Consider the following 17,502-nt stretch of genomic DNA (forward strand, 5'->3'; position numbering starts at 1 on the left):
TGCTCACATGCCTCACCTCACATGGGAAGCTAAAATTCCACAGAGAGAAGCTTTTTATTCCTTCTGCCGGCACCATCCAGAGGCAGCAAAAAGTTATCTTGAAAAATGAGTTAGGAATTTATGTGAAATTTTGCAATCAGCAGAAAGATCTTTCCAAACCCAAAAAGCTTAAAACATTCACTCTGCCATTGTTTTGGCAATTAAGGAGGCCTGAAGTTTAAATGAAGTTGAGTGCAAACAAATTCATATTGTCCCTTTAGAAGTATAAGGAAAAACAAAGTAATGAATAAAAGAGATGATTGAGGAATTATTTTATATGATTATCTGTTCGAGATTATTCTATCTGTCCTCATTGTTTTGGATATGATTGCCTTTTTCCTCTCCTCCATTTCTGGCTGAATAGTAGTACGCAACACTGAAGGTCTTACAAAGTGAATAAAAAAGCAAGTTTAGGTATACTGATGAGGCCACAATTCCACTGTCTTAGGTATGCAGCTGACTTACAGAAGAAGCCTAAAGAGCCTGAAGAGAAATAACACTGATGTGAAGTGTAAGCCAAAATTTGAGCTTAATTTTTTTTTTTTTTTGTGATAGGAAATATGTCAGGTACCTTTAAGACATACCACTGCACTTATATGATGTATTAAATCTCAGGGAAATGTAGATCTCTGAGTTCTACCTTTACGTCTCCACCACACAATTTATAGGGTATAGAATTCACTAGTTTGCTCTAGCTGCCTCTGGTGGGGAACTGAATAGATATGTTGGCTTATTATTTAAGGTAACATCTTACAGAAATTAGTCCACAGAAATCAGTGGTTACCTGCCTAGCTGGTCACTTCAATGCATATATTCCATATTTACTTGTACATTCACATTTGCATGAGCAAAACTGAAGTCAGCTGATACTGTCATCCTGATGATAATTATAAGAAAATTTCCTCATCATATGAAACTAAAGGGGAAATTATATTTTGACAGAATAGTCATCGAGATAGAATTAGTACAGATTGAAACATGTCTGGGAAAATTAAATGCGTGCACCTGACAGATTCATCTTTCTCCAAAATAGCATTGCATTTGCTTGCATAAGGTGAAAGAAATCAGGAGACCCATGGCAAAACTGGACCTTTTTCTCCTTTGGAAGAATTTGTTTGTAGAACAGGATATCTTATATGGCATACTAGAGATGATAAAATTCAAAATACTTATGAAAATAGTTCTGCCTGTCACACATGAAAGCTTTCACACACTGTGTGTACTCTGAAAGTTCATGTCACAGTTACACGCAGGAAAAAAAACTGAAGGAAGACTAGGATAATACTGTGAAGCTCAATGACAGTCTGCCTGCGAGTTGATATAAATAGTTAACACACTGTTGGTATCTGCTATTCAGACTGTAATTCATTCTTCATCATAGGGAAAAAAAAGATAACTATTTTTTCCAGGAAGTTGTTAGTAAGTGAAGGGATGGCCATGTTTAGTGTGCCCTCTATGATAAGACTTATCTTTGATAAGTCACTTAGGAACTCATAGGCATAATCAATATACATGACTGCCACTTAAGAACTTGAATATTTATGGGAAAAATAAAATTAATGGGGATTAGAACAGAAAATTCAGATAAAACCAAACAGGGTGGCTACTTAATTTTGTAATTTAATGATTATTTAAAATTATGGCAGACTTCTTGCATGGAGCCCAATTAATACCTTTTGGAATGAAACGTGAGTGACAAGGTAAACCTAGCCCAGAATTTTCTCTCTCTCTTCCCCCCTCCCCCCCCCCTTTTTTTTTCCTTTTTTTCAAAGTACCAGCAAAGACTTCAAGGAGAATCCTTAGACCTGATTTACTGGGTTCAGCGCAGTGGAACCTGGGTGCTTTCTGCTGGTTTGTATTACCCGATAGATCTTGGCAGCTGAGTTTATCAGTTTCATTTTAAAATGTGTGGGTCAAGATGTCCTTCCTTATTGTACCTCTAGAGGCTGTGTACTGCAAACTGTTAGAGCTGCGCTTGATTTTTCTCTTCAGGACATTTCCTGAATTAGACTTGCTAACAGGTTATTCAAGTGGGCTTCATTTCCATGCTAGGAAGCACAATTTACAAACTGTGAAGGAGGTCACTCTGTAGCCTTGTCCTTCTTTATGGTTCCATTACTTTGAAAGGAGATGTGTGGTTTGTGGCTTTTTCCCCTCTTGTTTTACTCTTTACCATGAGAAGATGTTGCAGGGAAGAAAAAGCCAAATTTATGTGCTTCAGGCTTCTGAATTGTCCCTCTCTTTCACAGTAATGTATGTCAAGGGTAATGCTAAGTATATGCATATAGGCACAGCAGGCTATGTCCTACAAACAGTAGCCTATGTCTCCTGTAGGTATGCAAGATTCTGATACTTGGACTCCTTTCAGGTGCTTGAAAACATCCTTCCCTGTTTCTGATTGGTCATGGCACTATGGTGAAATAAGTCCAGCCCCAAAGAGGATTTAATCTTCAGCTCAGTATTTGCCCTTTGCTGGTGCATGACCTTGACTGTAAGAATTTTGTTTTGTGGTTTAACAGGAAGGCCATGTTAACTGGTGTAGAAGCTGAGCAGTGTCGATGTAGATTGAGATCTTCTGATATGAAAACACAAGCATTCACTTACAGAAGGAGATCTGTAGTCTCTTCATTTTTATGAGCTTGACAGTGGAAACTGTACGTTTTGTGTCTGCTTCGCTTCCTTTCCTTACCTTCATGCATGCTGTGGTTGTATCTCTGAAATGACTTGTCTCTTAGGTGTAACAAAGGAAAAGAGCTTTTTGCTTGAGCTGCTAGCATTTACTAATACAGGATGACAAAAGCCTGGTTAAACTAAGAAAGGAGACCATATTAAGAATAAAGAATGATTTGAAGATAGATCCTTTAAACTGACTGTTGTAACGTGAAGATGAGACGGATAGATAACATGCCACCTTCTAAATCCACAGCTCATTTGCACCTCAGCTGAGACTGATTTCTAGGCAACTGCCAGAGAGATGCTGTCCTCGTTTGTGTTTGTCCACCTCTAAAAGAGGATGAAACCTAGCCAGGGGAAGGGAGCCTTACTGCAGTATGTTATGCAAAGCAGCACTGTGAAAAGATCCCATCACGAGCAGTGCAGACGGTGTAAAATGAGGCGTACTGTCTGAACGAGCCACTGGCCTCGGAGGCAAAAATGCCTTGAACTTTATCTCAGTAGGTGGCACTATTGAGCTTATCAAGTTAGCAGAGCTGGTTCCTCGCTAGATTTCTCCCTCCCCACCTCCCCCCACCCCACCCCCCGGCCTTTTTTTTTTTTTTTTAAATTATTTTATTTTAATATCATGGTGATGCATTCTGCATGTGTCTCAAACTGCAAGTCATGGCAGGGACTTGTTGTACCACTTTAAGTGCCGAGGGCAGCAAAAACACTGTACAGGAACAAGGTTTCTCACATTGTTCATGCTGGAAGTCCATTTCTTTCTGCTACCAGAATAAAAACCATTCTGATTCTGAGTAGAGCCTATTTGTATTATATTTTTAATGACTAATTCTATTCCTTAGTTGAAAGAAACTGCATGCATACTGATAGAGTACATAATGGCACAGCAAACAGAGTATGGACAGAGTTTAAGATGGCTAAAGTCCTCTCAGCATCTTGCCCTGTGCTCCAGATGCACAATACACCCTACAGGGTGGACCTACATGGTCTTTACGAATGTTAGCCCCAGCCTTGTACGTACTTGCCTCCCAAGCAACTATTGCCAACACTTTCAGTGTCATTCTGCAGAAGGAGCAATGTATGAAATACTTTTAAGACTAGAAACATTGTGGTTACTGTGGTTACACTTTTTAGTTTCCCTGCACCTGTCAAACCAGTTTCCAATGGTTGAATGCTCACATTTCACCCCTGCTGGTTCACAAGCTATGAGATCTTAGGGTTGTCATTGATGTAAAACTGAACATAATGAAGGTCTAATCTGCTAAAGTTGATTTGTATTATGACAAGGTTTGGGTTTAAAGGAGCTAACTGCTCCTGATTCATTCTTGTGTGGCTATTGTCTGAATTAGCTTCTTCTATTTAAAAGAAGTGTAAGCTAATTCAAATCTGTGTACTGTTTTTACTTGAAAAGAGCAGGGCTAATGACAGATGATGAATAAGAAAAATCAGGAATAACAACTAAGAATAATTACCCCTGCAAACAGTTCCTCAGTGCAATTTGTAGGAGATATTCTACATTAAGACTAAAGAGGAAAAAGAAAGAAGAAAGGCAGTCACATGAAAATGCTTGCAAATGGAATGTTAGTATTCTTAGCAGGTAAATAATAACATCCTTTATACATCCTCATTTATGTGCATAACACTTCGCAAGTAAAATATAGGTTCCACAAGGCAATTAAATGTGTCTGTGTTCAGCATTTCCACCCAGGGGTTACCTCCACTGTTTTTTATGTAGATCGCATCCACTCTGGGGTAAACTGTGCCCATGACAGAATACGATGCAGATGTGTCTAAGTTATTCCTGTGCATATATTGTGATGTCTTACTCATTTTTTTTAACATTTTTTTTCTGCAAATGTCAGCTATATTCCTACACTCAATAACGTAAAGCAAGAGCACATTGCATATTATGTGTTCAGTTTTGCTTGACTTTGGGCAAGAAAGAAGTGAAAAGTGACTAAGAGCCATGGTACATGCAGTTCTGATTATGGTCTATCCTTAGCTGCTTGAAAACATGGGTGTGGTCATGATATATGTAAAATGTATTATGGAAAGCTGGAATAATACTGACTGCTTTTAGCAAGGATCTTGATATTTTGTTCAGAAACCATCCATTGACCTATCAGTTACTGCCTAGGTTTTTCACTTCATGAAAAAGAGAGTATGTTTCTTTACTCATCACTTCTGAGACAGTAGCAGCTTTTCAGGCAGGTAAGTGGAGATTCAAAAGATATAGGCATTTTAAAGCAGATGTTTCAGCAACATCTGATATGACTAATCACGGGTAATTGCTTCAGCAACTAAAAGATGCTACTGGAATATCAGAACTTATCCTCTCTTAAGACCAGTAAGAAATAATCAAACTGCAGAGAAGGTGCCCAGAGGTATGAAACAAGACATGTTTCAAGGATCTGTCTCCAAACCTTTGTTGCTCAAAGGACATGTGAAGCCTCTAGACAAAATTGTTTCCTAACACAGCATAGAATAACATCAGCACTCTCATAATGCACAGCTGTGTATCTTGTACCCTGTGGAGTTTAGTCTCTGCTCTGGAGAATTGCTTACATGACATTGCCATCTGGATGCATAAAAATTATTTTGTTCTTAGTTTTATAAAAACATTAGCCTGGCTGCTGAGGGGAGGTCATTCAGGGTGTCTTTATCAACATGTACATAAACACATGTTCTCTGCCCAGACAAGCTTACAATGTGTTATTGCAAGGACACAAGAATTGCTTCATGCAAACAATAGTGACGCTATAGATATGTAAAGAATGTAGTAGTTTGCCTACTTTATTTTACTAGTGAAGACTGTCATTGCAGCAAGCCTCTTCTAGTTGTCTGTCACTTGTTGCAAACTATATCTGTTCTATGGTAAGCCCAGTTTGCTGGACATAGTATGAAAATGTCTGTGGTGGTTTAACCCCAGTTGGCAACTAAGCCCCACAGCCGCTTGCTCACTCCCCCTTGGTGGGAAGGGGGAGAGAATCAGAAGAGTAAAAGTGGGAAAACTCTTGGGTTGAGATAAAGACAGCTTAACAGATAAAGCAAAAGCCACATGCGCAAGCAAAGCAAAACAAGGAATTCATTCGCTACTTCCCATTGGCAGGCAGGTGCTCAGCCATCTCCAGGAAAGCAGGGCTCCATCACGTGTAACGGTTACTTGGGATGACAAAATGCCATCACTCCGAACATCATCCCCCCCGTTCCTTCCTCTTCCCTCAGCTTTCTGTGCTGAGCATGAGGCCATATGGTGTGGGATATCCCTCTGGTCAGCTGGGGTCAGCTGTCCTGGCTGTGTCCCCTCCCAGCTTCTTGTGCCCCCCAGCCTGCTCGCTGCTGGAGTGGGGTGAGAGGCAGAAAAGGCCTTGACTCTGTGTTAGCACTGCTCAGCAGTGACTAAAACACCCCTGCGTTACCAATGCCGTTTTCAGCACAAATCCAAAACATGGCCCCATACTAGCTACTATGAAGGAAATTCACTCTATCCCAGCCAAAACAAACACAATGTCTCCAACTGTACATTTGCGTCATCCTGTACTCTTATTTGTCCCATGCTGACCTTGCAACTGCAAGACATCCTCCTCATAAGCATAGTGCTTGATTTATTGTAATTCTGCTTCAGTCAGGTTTCCAGCAGAGTAACTGCTCTGCTTATGCTTCCTCAGAGTTCAGGGACATATTTGCTCTCTGGTTTTGAACAATCCTGAGCAGATTACACCTCTTTTGTCTTCCTTATATTGGCTGCCTGTAAATTAGCAAATGGACTGTAGCACGTATAAATAAGGGGTAATTCGAAACAAATTATATTGTCTGATTTTTGTTGGTCTGTTTTGTGCCTTGGTTTTATTTTTTGGGGCAGGGTGACTTATTTTGTCTTCTTTTAAGAAAAGTCTTTAATGAAAAAATGTGTTAGGAAATGTTTGTATGTGCAATGCATGCCTGAGGAATTTGCCAGGTTGTGTGGGTATGCTGAGATGTTTGCCAACCTCAGAAAAGAAACTGCATTTTCCTATATTACTGATGGTCAGTGAGGAGAGGGTGTTTGCCACCTTCAAATCTTTTTGTTCATGGGATATTTTTTTTTTTTTTCCTCAAGCAATTAAAATGTAATGACGATAGCAGTGCTGTGACATATGTGGGTTGAGATGTCAAATTTCTTTTGGGAAAAAGTCTCAAAACATTAAAGCACTTCGCACTCTTTAGTTAGATGTGTCATCCTGACAGCTGCTCTTGGGCAATATATTAATTGCAGTTTACGCACAGAGAAACTGAGGCACAAATTGGTAGATTAAATATACCAATTCTGGGTTATACCAGAAAACTACAGCTTCACTACAGCTGTCTGAGCCAAGGTTTGGGAATGTGCCAAAGGAGGCATTTCTGTTGGACCTGTGGTTTGCCTTCAATTACACTGAATCATAGAAATTTTGGCTGGGAGGGATCTCTAGTGATCATGAAGTCCACGTTTCTGCTTAAAATAGGGCTTTGGCCAACAGTAGATTAGGCTAGTTGAGGCTTTGTCTAGCTGAGTCTCAAAAAACCTCTAAAGCTGGAAATTCTTCAATTTCTCTGGTCACCTGGTCACCTCCCATGAAAATGTTTTTCTCCTATGACCAGCCTGTACTTGCTGGTGTGCGATTTGCAACTGTATTCAAAGAATTGAGAAAGGGGTGATGTCTGGCAGAGATACCTGTTGGCCCTCCTACTGCAGAGGAAGAAGTTCCATTAAAAACTGCCTCTACTTTGGCTGCTGAAAAGGACACTTGAAGATCCATGAGTGCTTAAGCTTAGACAGTTCTTTTATTCTTCCCTATCTGATGAAAAAGTAAACAGACATTTAAGCTGTTTGGAGAATGAAAAATGAAAAAAAAACCCAAACAGGTGAAAATATGGAAAACCTGTTTCTCCATCATCCAGTCACAAAACTGAGTCTGACAGAACAATGAAATTGTTTAATCATGTCAGAATACTAAAAGGATTATCCTGCTTGATCATCCCTGGTTTGTAAATAAAATTAGTATTAGAATCATTGTGATTTATTTTTTTCATGACCACATAACTTGATAAATGTCAAAGGATGAGTCAACTCCAGACCCTATTTATTGCAGCATCAACCATCTAGAGAACTTAGAGGGACTAAAAGGTTGACAGGTTCAAACATGATGCTACTTATTTATGTGTTCAGCAATTCAGTGAAGAATGCTCTGTTGATCTTAGTACAGCAGCTGCAAAACCATTTGACTGAAAAACAGCAGGTAAGATGACGTAGAAGTGACCTTCATGCATGCTACACACAGAACCGACTGTCCATGGTACTGAAGAAATGGACACATAAAGTATCTGAACAATCAGCTGCAGCAGTACAATTAATATGACTGACTAGAAAGTTTTAGAAAGAGGTGTTTTTAGAATAAGTACTCTTAGAAAAAGAGAATAAAGAAGAATATTTCTCGGGTTGCTGTCATGCTTCAGTCATTTTAACCTTTAACAGAAACTCAACAGAACTGTGCATGAAGTATATCTCCCTATTGTTTCCCCTGGTTCGTAGTACTTAACTGTTGAGGTCTACTTAAACATTGATTCCACCCTGAGCTGAAATTAAGGCTTAAATTCTTGGAACTTTGACACCAACCTGTGACAGGTTATGAAATGGAGCTAACGTATGCTTCTTTATTTAGAAGACACTAAGAGAAGTGATGGATTTGGGTGACCCATGTGACCTTTTAGAGGCAGGAATACTGAAACCTTCTTGCTATACTAATTTTGTCAAAATAATACAGAACAAGATAAATACATACAAAAAGATAGCCGATGTTGTTTCTTCACCTCTTATAGAATAATTTTCTGGATGATTTCAACAGGCTATATCAAACTAAGAAATGCTGGTGTTGTCTCTTAATTAAATAAGCCACTATCACTGAACGTATTCAAGACTCACTCTTATCCTTGGTCTCCCCAAGTTACACTAGGTTGTGTTGTCTCAGAAAGTGGTAGCAGGGAAATAAGGTTGTTGTTACAATATGATAATCATTTTTTTTTTTTCCCTTGTTCTTCAGGAAAATAAGCTATCCAAGCTGTTTTCTTCACCTGTGTGAGTTCCTCTACTGGCACAGCTTTTCTGCCCAGTGCAACCCAGCTCTCAGTTCTCTTTGTAGAAACCCACTAAATTCTGTTTTGGTCAGAGACTATGAAAAAAAAAAAAAAAAATTGCCTAAGCAGAGGTTTAAGTAGGAAAGCTTTCTTTTGGCAGCCTTGTGACAGAGCATTTCCTTAATTCCTCCCTTCCTCCTCTTTCCCTCCTTCTCTGGCTTATTAACATGTTGACTGTTACAAGACATGGCTGCCAAGAGCATTTTATGATGCTAAGGAGAAATTACTGGAGGATATTAAGAGCTCTCAACTCCTGCCCTTTTGATCAGTAATTACCTAAACTACATTGGATTATTCTGTCCCTCATTGGAAAAATTATTCGATCAGTTTATTAGGTGTGGATGGTGAATGTTAACTCCATATGAGTCTTCCCATTTTCTCTACAAAGGTGGGATTGTATAAGAAACATAGATGTCAGGGTGGGTAGACAAAAATGAACTTTTGAAGGGAAGGACTTTCATCTCTCTTTTTCCACAGGTAAGAGTGATACTGAAATTCTGCAAAGTTCCAGTACTCATGTTCTTCAAAAGAACATTGAAAATCTTCTGATAGGGCAAAAAAGAAACAAACCCCCTGTGTATATGAATTGGAGATTATTATTTATAGAGACACACAAAAGAGGTCATCCTGATTAGTTGACCACCAGGGAAGACTGAGAGATGACATTCATTACAATATATGAGTATTTTCAAAATAAAAAAGTACTTTGTGGGAAAACGCTGTTCAGTGAAATTGGATGTCAGGGAACTGAAGCCTGAATGAAAGTAAAATAACTCTAAAATGCAGACTTCTAACTTTGAGGTTATATTTTGCTGTCCTTGTATCAGGACCCAATATATTTTGTTAACCAGTTACTAACCCAGAACAAAGGGAAATATAGTACAGTCACCTAGGAAAAAGCAGAGGGCATGCAAGAAGATATGTCAGGATTTTCTTTATTCAGCTGTATAATTTACGCATTGCATAGTTGTAGGTGCTTTTCATGGGGCATCTGCAGTTTCCATCAGCTAATTTCATAGTTAACTTTTTTTAATATAATTGAGAAAATGGTATTTTTTCCATCTGACCATAATGAGTAGTGACTTTGCATAGCTGTTCTCATTTCAGCCTACATTCTAATTCAATAAAGTTAAACTACTGGTGGGTTGAGATTTGGAGGAAATTATTACTGACCTCCTGGCTTGTTTGTCCATGGAAACTGAAGCAAGATCTCTGCATCTAAGCCAGAGGTCAGTGAAGGACGCCCCTTATCAGTCTGAAGACAGTATGGGGTCATCAGATCCCACCATGCCACCAGATATGAAAATGTGAAGAACAAGAATGCACACTTAAATAGCATTATAACACGATAAAATAATTCTGTTTACATGACTGCCTTCTCCAGTGACTACCAACAGGGCATAATAAATCACCTAATCTAAACCATTGCAAAAACTACCAAGTCAGAACAGCTGACACTGCACAAGGTATTGGACTTACAGAACCGAGATTCTCCATGGTTACATTTCAAGCACAACACATTTAGGGAGCTTGTACTTCCAGTGTATATGCTATACCTGTCCTGAGATGTATGAAGAATTCATGTTCTAGAGCTGTTCATCTGGCAGTTTTCATTCACAAACAGATAGACCTGTCCTGAAACCATTCCTAGCCAGAAGCAAGGAAGCAGCTGTCTGAGGTAGCACATTACTTTCAGAAATGAAACAGCAACTGTCTGTTTTGTCTACATCTAGTCCTTGAGAAGTAGGCCTTGCTATTTTTTCTATTAAGCTGCTGCTACTACTGCCATGGGGTAAGCAAGGTTTTAGACTGACTACAACCGCTGGCTGCTACTGCCAGTTGCAGCAGTATCAGTCATCATGAAGCTTGGCTCTTTAGATCTTTTTCTGCTGCCACCCAGAACTCAGTGGAACCCTGCCTTTTCTCTCCCTTTGCTAGTCCCTCATTTCTGTGGTAGCTAAATTCAGTATCACCTTCAAGTTTCCTTTCAACCGTTCATTGTAGTTTAATCTGAGCTCTTTTGAAAAATACTGCATTTACCTGAAAAACTTATGAAATTAATATTTTAATTAATGGAGAATATAATTATATATATATTTAAAGATGGTAATGTAATACAGGCTACGATGATTTGAGCCCTCATTGACCCAAATTTCAGAAAATTGCATAGTAAACTAAAAAGATTTTTTTTTTCAGAGTCCATTAACTTTTAACACAATGACAAGTTACTTTCTTTTATATGAAATAAATCAAAGCTGTAACAAAAGCTGACGTATCCTACAAGACTAATGTTTGCATGACAAGAGTTGGGAACAATGACAAAAATAAACACCACTAGAAAACTGATTTATGAGACCTGTTTTTAAATCTACTCAAATTGTATTAGCCCAGACCTTTTACTCAGAAGCTATTAGCTGAATCTGTTACCCTAACACTAACTGGAGAGAAGGATAAATGTATCAGTACCAGACTATAGCCATTTATGTTGATGTGCTTAAGTACAGCAACAGGGTTTTGATTTATCTGACAGAAAAATAAAGTCATCATCTAGAAAGAGGGGTCCAGTTGTTAAGACCTAATGTATGATTTTGTACTATTCATAGTTGGTCAGGTGACGCTCTAAAGAAATAATCCATCCTATAGGTAAATGACATGAAAGATCTAACTTTAAATCAAAAAAGCCAAGCAATGTACACTTACATCATTATGAGAAGAATAACATCTAACAGTATAAGTCACTTTACACTTTTATTCTTGTCTCCGAGTTTCTCTTAATATTTAACATTAAATGCGAGCTGAAATCATTGTCTTTTGTGTCATTAATGCTCAAAAAAATAAAACTTCAAAGACGAGATGAAAGAGTCCATTTTGTAGCCTAGAAGAACTGGCATAGTTGAATGTAGAACCTTGTTTAGGTCCATTAACATTGGGTCTGCAAATAAGTAATTATGGACTTTTAACAACTCGTATTATTTATGTGTGAGTTTTCTACCTAGGAAGAGAATTACAGGGTTATTTAAGCCACGTACTATTCGGTAGCTGGAAAGAGCCTTGAAACGGTTATTGGTTTGCTCCACTGTGTAATTAATAAGTTGTGCAGACCCGGTATTTTCTACTCCAACATCCATTACAGTCTTTTTAGGGTAGACACACACTGCTGGATGAAGGTCTAATACACTCCAGCAATTTTTGCTTTCTAGACTAGCAACCTCACAGTCCATATGATCTTTCATATTTCTCCTCTCCACTAACTTATCAAGTAAAAGATATGACTCTTTCTGTAAGTGGCATAGATAATGAATCATTATTCAGTATGGGTATGGGTTCACATTCAGGCAAAACCTCAATAAACTTCATTGAGCGAAGTCTATTAAAAAATTGTAAAAATTGTTCTTCAGTTTTTGCTAAGTATCTACTGATCCTATGCTGAATCTATACTTCCATTGGTCCATATGCAGAGAGAGCCATCTACCCTTGTGTAACTTGCTGATTTGTAAGAAAACTGTGTATAATGGAGAAATGTGAACCTTGTATGCATGAGGAGTTCTAAGCCTAGGCTTGGTCTGAACAGTTCAGAGTTGGAGCACATGACTGTATACGGCTTCAACACTTTTTACACCCAGAAGAGGACTAATACTTGGCCACTTTATTATTATAATGCTTTGAACATCTCTTTTTCAAGATTCTTGAAGAGCTTGTATTGACCAAACCAGCTATGCTGTGCATACCTTGGGAGCAAAGTACATAAATTACATTCATAGGAATTTTAGCATGACTAAAGCTACAAAATATAAGCTATTATCACTTTTAACATCTTTTTCCACTGAAAAGGTAAAGAATGCTAAGAAAAAAATCGTATTTTCTACAAGGTGATATAAGGTTTATTGCATGCGATATTGTTGCATTGTAAGAATTGTGGTTGTGAAAACAGACACCTTCATAAAGTCTGCTATTCTAGACAACCTACATGTCCAGTAATCAACTGCAGCTTCTCCTTAGACTGAATGGAAGGATAGTTTGCAAGAGTCATGGATTTATCTCAAATTTGTGATTTCTTGACTTATTCATGTGACAAAAGTATAGCTTTACTGGAGCATAAATTGAGGTGCAGAGTTTTAAATGATTACACAAAGGTGTTCTAGTGCTAATAATCTACTGGCACATGTGTAAAATGCAGAATATGTTTTCATAACATACAATGCTGAGTGACAGCTGAAGTCATTTATAAGAAATACACAAGTATTAAGCTCATCCATTACAATCACTGTGACAGGATCCAGTCAAATTGTCTACTTGACATATTAACTATTTCCATTTTTTGTTGTGGTTTTTAGTCGTCTAATAATAACATCAATTACATGGGTAAAAAATCTACCTTGAGTATCTGTGGGAAGCCTGCTTCTCAACAGTTCCTGTTTGATTTGTTGTCATTGATCCAGTTTTAAGGGGTATTCAATATAGGAGAAGCAAAGAAACCATGCAGTTTTTCATAGTCCAGAATGAGTGACATTATTAAAGGCTGGCTTCTACTTGCTAGCCAGTGTTTAGGTTTTCTGTCACTGTCTGTTAAATTCATATAGATTGGCACATCATGATTCTTTTCCCGTACTCCAGTTGCTTAAGGATCAAAATAACTCATTTAACTAATCACAGGACATTAAAATGTCTCTCTATAATTCAGTGCACCTAAATATCCTGTCCTGTGCCCTTTACAATTTATCTAAGTGGCCAAAAAGCTAATGAATGACAAATTGACCACCTGCCAGGCCAGCTTCTCTTTGCTTTGTAATACAGTACATAATGTCTAATATTGTCAGACTTTAATGCCTCTTTCCAAACATTTTTGCCCTTTTTTATTGCATGCTTTGATGGCTCATTCCTTCTCTGAGTGAACTCGGTAGGAATGGAATTTCAGCAAGACCAGCCTCTAAATGGGGTGATGACTCCTGTTAATTATTTATAGATTAATTGTGTGGAAAAGGAGGTGATATCACTGGTAAAAAGCAGTATGTCACAACCTCCTATCCTATTCAGACTAAACAGTAGTAACGTTTGCAAATAGAGCTATTGCACTAAATGGTATAAAGATTTGGGACTTAACTATTATTTAGTGTTCAGAAATACTCAAGCCACTAAGTGAGGGCAGCCTAAAAGATCTCTCTTCATAATCAGTACTTTTTACTTTCAGTCAAGGATATGGAAATGTCCAGGATTCAGAGCTGGACTGGGGGAAAAAAAAAAAAAAAAAGGTAAAAAAGGTGAAGGAACATAAGAACATCAAGACAGTTGGTAAAATTTCCAGAGTTAATGATGTGTTTTCACCTATCTAGATGCTGTTTCTCCTTCACTTTACTGGTGTAAATCAGCTTGAGATACTTAAGTACTAGAAGATATTAGTTTTTTATGGAATCACTGTAGTCATTTCAATAATAGCAAACTCTTCAGGTATTCAAGGAAATACTATGCCTAGTTCCACTGCAATTACATCATAACCTGTCACAATTCATCCATATCCACCTATATAGCATTAAAAAGTCTCCTCTAGGGATTTTCTTAAGCTTAAAAAGAATCTTAAAAAGAAAGAGAGAAAGACAAAGACTCTATATTTTCACGAGAGTGCTAAGTACCTCTAGAAGATCATGAACACCTTTATTTAATTCATGTGGTATAATTAGAAGAAAATATTAATTTATACTGGATAGCTGTGAAATGATTTGATTGTTTGCTGCTAATGCATGAACAACAATTACTACTCTATAGCGTTAGTGAAAACAAACATTTCACAATATGAAAAGAAAAAACCTGAAAGAACCTCACTCAGCTTTATGTTTTTCGGTTTCAGGAACACAAAGTGCTATATTAACTTCCCTGGAGCCAGACTGTATAGCCTATATAATGTCCCTTTGTTAAGGGATTGAGGAGAAATAACTCGCCTCCTTCTTTCCCTGTGACAGCTAGCAATATTTATGGTATATCTGCAGAGCTGCTGCTGTTCCTCTAGATAAATCACAGTAGGCCCAAACATTTGAAATTTTTTTAACAAACAATAAATACGATTTTGTTTTTATTTCTTTCATATTTTTTAAAGCCTTCAGTATTTTAAAGATTTCTCCACCACCTTTTGTTAATTGACATTATCTCAGAATGACATGCTTCAAAGACCAGGTACTTTCAAGGAAAACAATCCTAGCATTGCAGGACCTGGATAAGAGATATGACACATAGTCATGCAAGAAGGCAAGGAGTGAATGGATAAAAGCAGGCGCTTCTCTCTGATGTGCCGAGCAAAGCGAGCACTATAGAAAGTCATGTTGCATTAGGTCTGTACAGTATATCCCTTCAAGAGCAAGGAGGCAGGCCATTACTGTCACTGTTTATTTCTCAGTTTCCTCTCAAAATGCTGAGTCCACACATAGGATTTGTAGGAAATCAAACAGCAGTTCAGTCTGTTCCGTCATAGCTTCAGAAAGCTATGAAAATAATTTGACTTGAAAAGAAACCATTTTGTTGAGGAAGGAGAGAAAGAGGTGATACGCTTGTGTGTGTGAGAAAGTGAGCAAACAACCTAGACTTTGGGAGAATCTTTAAAACTTCTTATTAAAGTTTGAAAAAACTCCAGTGCTCTGTGGCATGACTGTGGACATTTGTCAGACAAGAAATGTCAGAACATTACAGAACTGGCCCAGATTTGATTACTTGCCTTTTTAATGTCTGGGTGTTTATATGAGCACTTCTTTTGTTGGGAAGGAACAGTGGAAACAGAACATTTTCTTTAACCTGTCAGTACTGGTTTTGAGAAAGGTGTTATCAACTTTTCTTTTTTTCCCTCCTCCCCAGGACTGACATAAAACAGGTCTCTAGGGGCCAGATCCTGCTTTTTTTCCTCTCTCTGTTTCTTTGGAGGTGCACTAATTTCAGTGGGCAGGAATATACCCATGGGAAACCTTCTTGGATTTAGATTTTTCACTTGATTGAGGATTTTATTTTCTTTATGTGGTAGATTTTAAAAATTATTATTGATATGTTGTTCCTATTTGTTCAGCCTTTGTTTTCCAGGGTATTCAGATTTTAAGCTTACTTCCTATCCTACCTCAGCTTCCTAAGAATATTCCTTTGTGAATTAATATAGCCAAAAAAAACCTAATCATTTTTGCTGCTGTGGACTGACTTCTGGCAAACAACGAGGGGTTAATTTCAGGTTACTTGCCAAGATATCCTTAACTGGGGGTTGAATTAATCTATTGTATCTTCTATGTATTGTCTCCTAAGTAGTGGTTCTGTGGGTAGTTTATGTCTATTGTTACTTTCTACTGAATATTAAGCATCTCACTCACTAACAGGTATTATCTTGGGGGTTTACAGACTGCTTTTCTTCACAGCACATTGTGGAGCTTCTGCCTGTGTGATTTTATTGGAGTAAAGTGCTTGCTATGGTACACCTGGGTTACTAGGGTAGTGGAGCATGCTGTTACTTGATTTGATGTGGAGGAGGGGATGTGAAGTACGTAAGAGTTGAGAGGTGGGTGTGAGTGGCTGTGATCACGGAGTGCTGGAATGAGAGCATTGGGGTGTAGGGGTGGGGAGAATGAAATTAGTGCCTTTCAATTGCTTTGAAACTGCTTGACTAATAACCAGCTCAATTTATGGTGCTGATAAGTGGCTTTCTACCTTCTGTCAGACTAGTATGAGTGAATAGAAACCAGTTCAGTCTCATGAGGGAGAGAGGTTTCTATTGTTTTCAATAAATTTGGAGATCTTTTGTTGCTAATTTATGTTTATAATGTAAATATACCCACATACATACATGCACATATAGACTTATATGTATATATCTTCAATGTTTGCCCATAATAAACTGAATCCTTTTCTAAGAATCTTCTGAAATACTGGGACCACGCTAAAGGACTTCCACTTCTGACAATGAAGCCATTGACAATATTCCAAATTAAATTCTCCAACCTCTTAAAACATTCTAAATGAAATTTTTTAATCTTGCTTTCAGTTGGCACATTTTTTCCCATCTTAAAAGGCAAGTACCATAACATTAGGACTAGAGACTCATACGGTATAAAATAAATGACCATGACAGTAAAAATGAAAATGCTTAATAAGAGTTGAATAAATATCCCAAGCCTGATTTCAGATTTAGCATTGTTTACACACCTGCTAACAACCCCATGCCAAATAAGGACTTGGGCTGTGTGTGTGACTGCAACTTTAACTTACCAGTTCTACAGTGGTTTTCTATCTGACACATGTTTAGGCACTTTGTCTGGTAGCAGTAGCAGCATATAGGGGAGCATGACATAAGAATCATATACTGTGACAAAAACTATGGTAAAAAAGGCAACAAACATAGCTTCCATGTGATTTAAAGTACTGAGCAGTTCAGAAATGAATTGTGTGTGAAATGTTCAAAGGGTTGACTTGAGATCTGTAAAGCTGGAGAGAAAAAGGAATTCCCACTCTTCCCTTGGCTTCAGCACTTTCATCTCATGCTTCAATCTTTCATTCATACATTATAATTAAAAATTAATTATCATTACTAAAAACTAATTTCATTTAACCAGATAAAATCCTGGACTCAAATGATTTAAAATATTTTTCTTGGAAAGGAGAAACCAATGATTG

Source organism: Pelecanus crispus, chromosome 10, assembly GCF_030463565.1.
Source record: "Pelecanus crispus isolate bPelCri1 chromosome 10, bPelCri1.pri, whole genome shotgun sequence".
Classification (NCBI taxonomy): domain Eukaryota; kingdom Metazoa; phylum Chordata; class Aves; order Pelecaniformes; family Pelecanidae; genus Pelecanus; species Pelecanus crispus.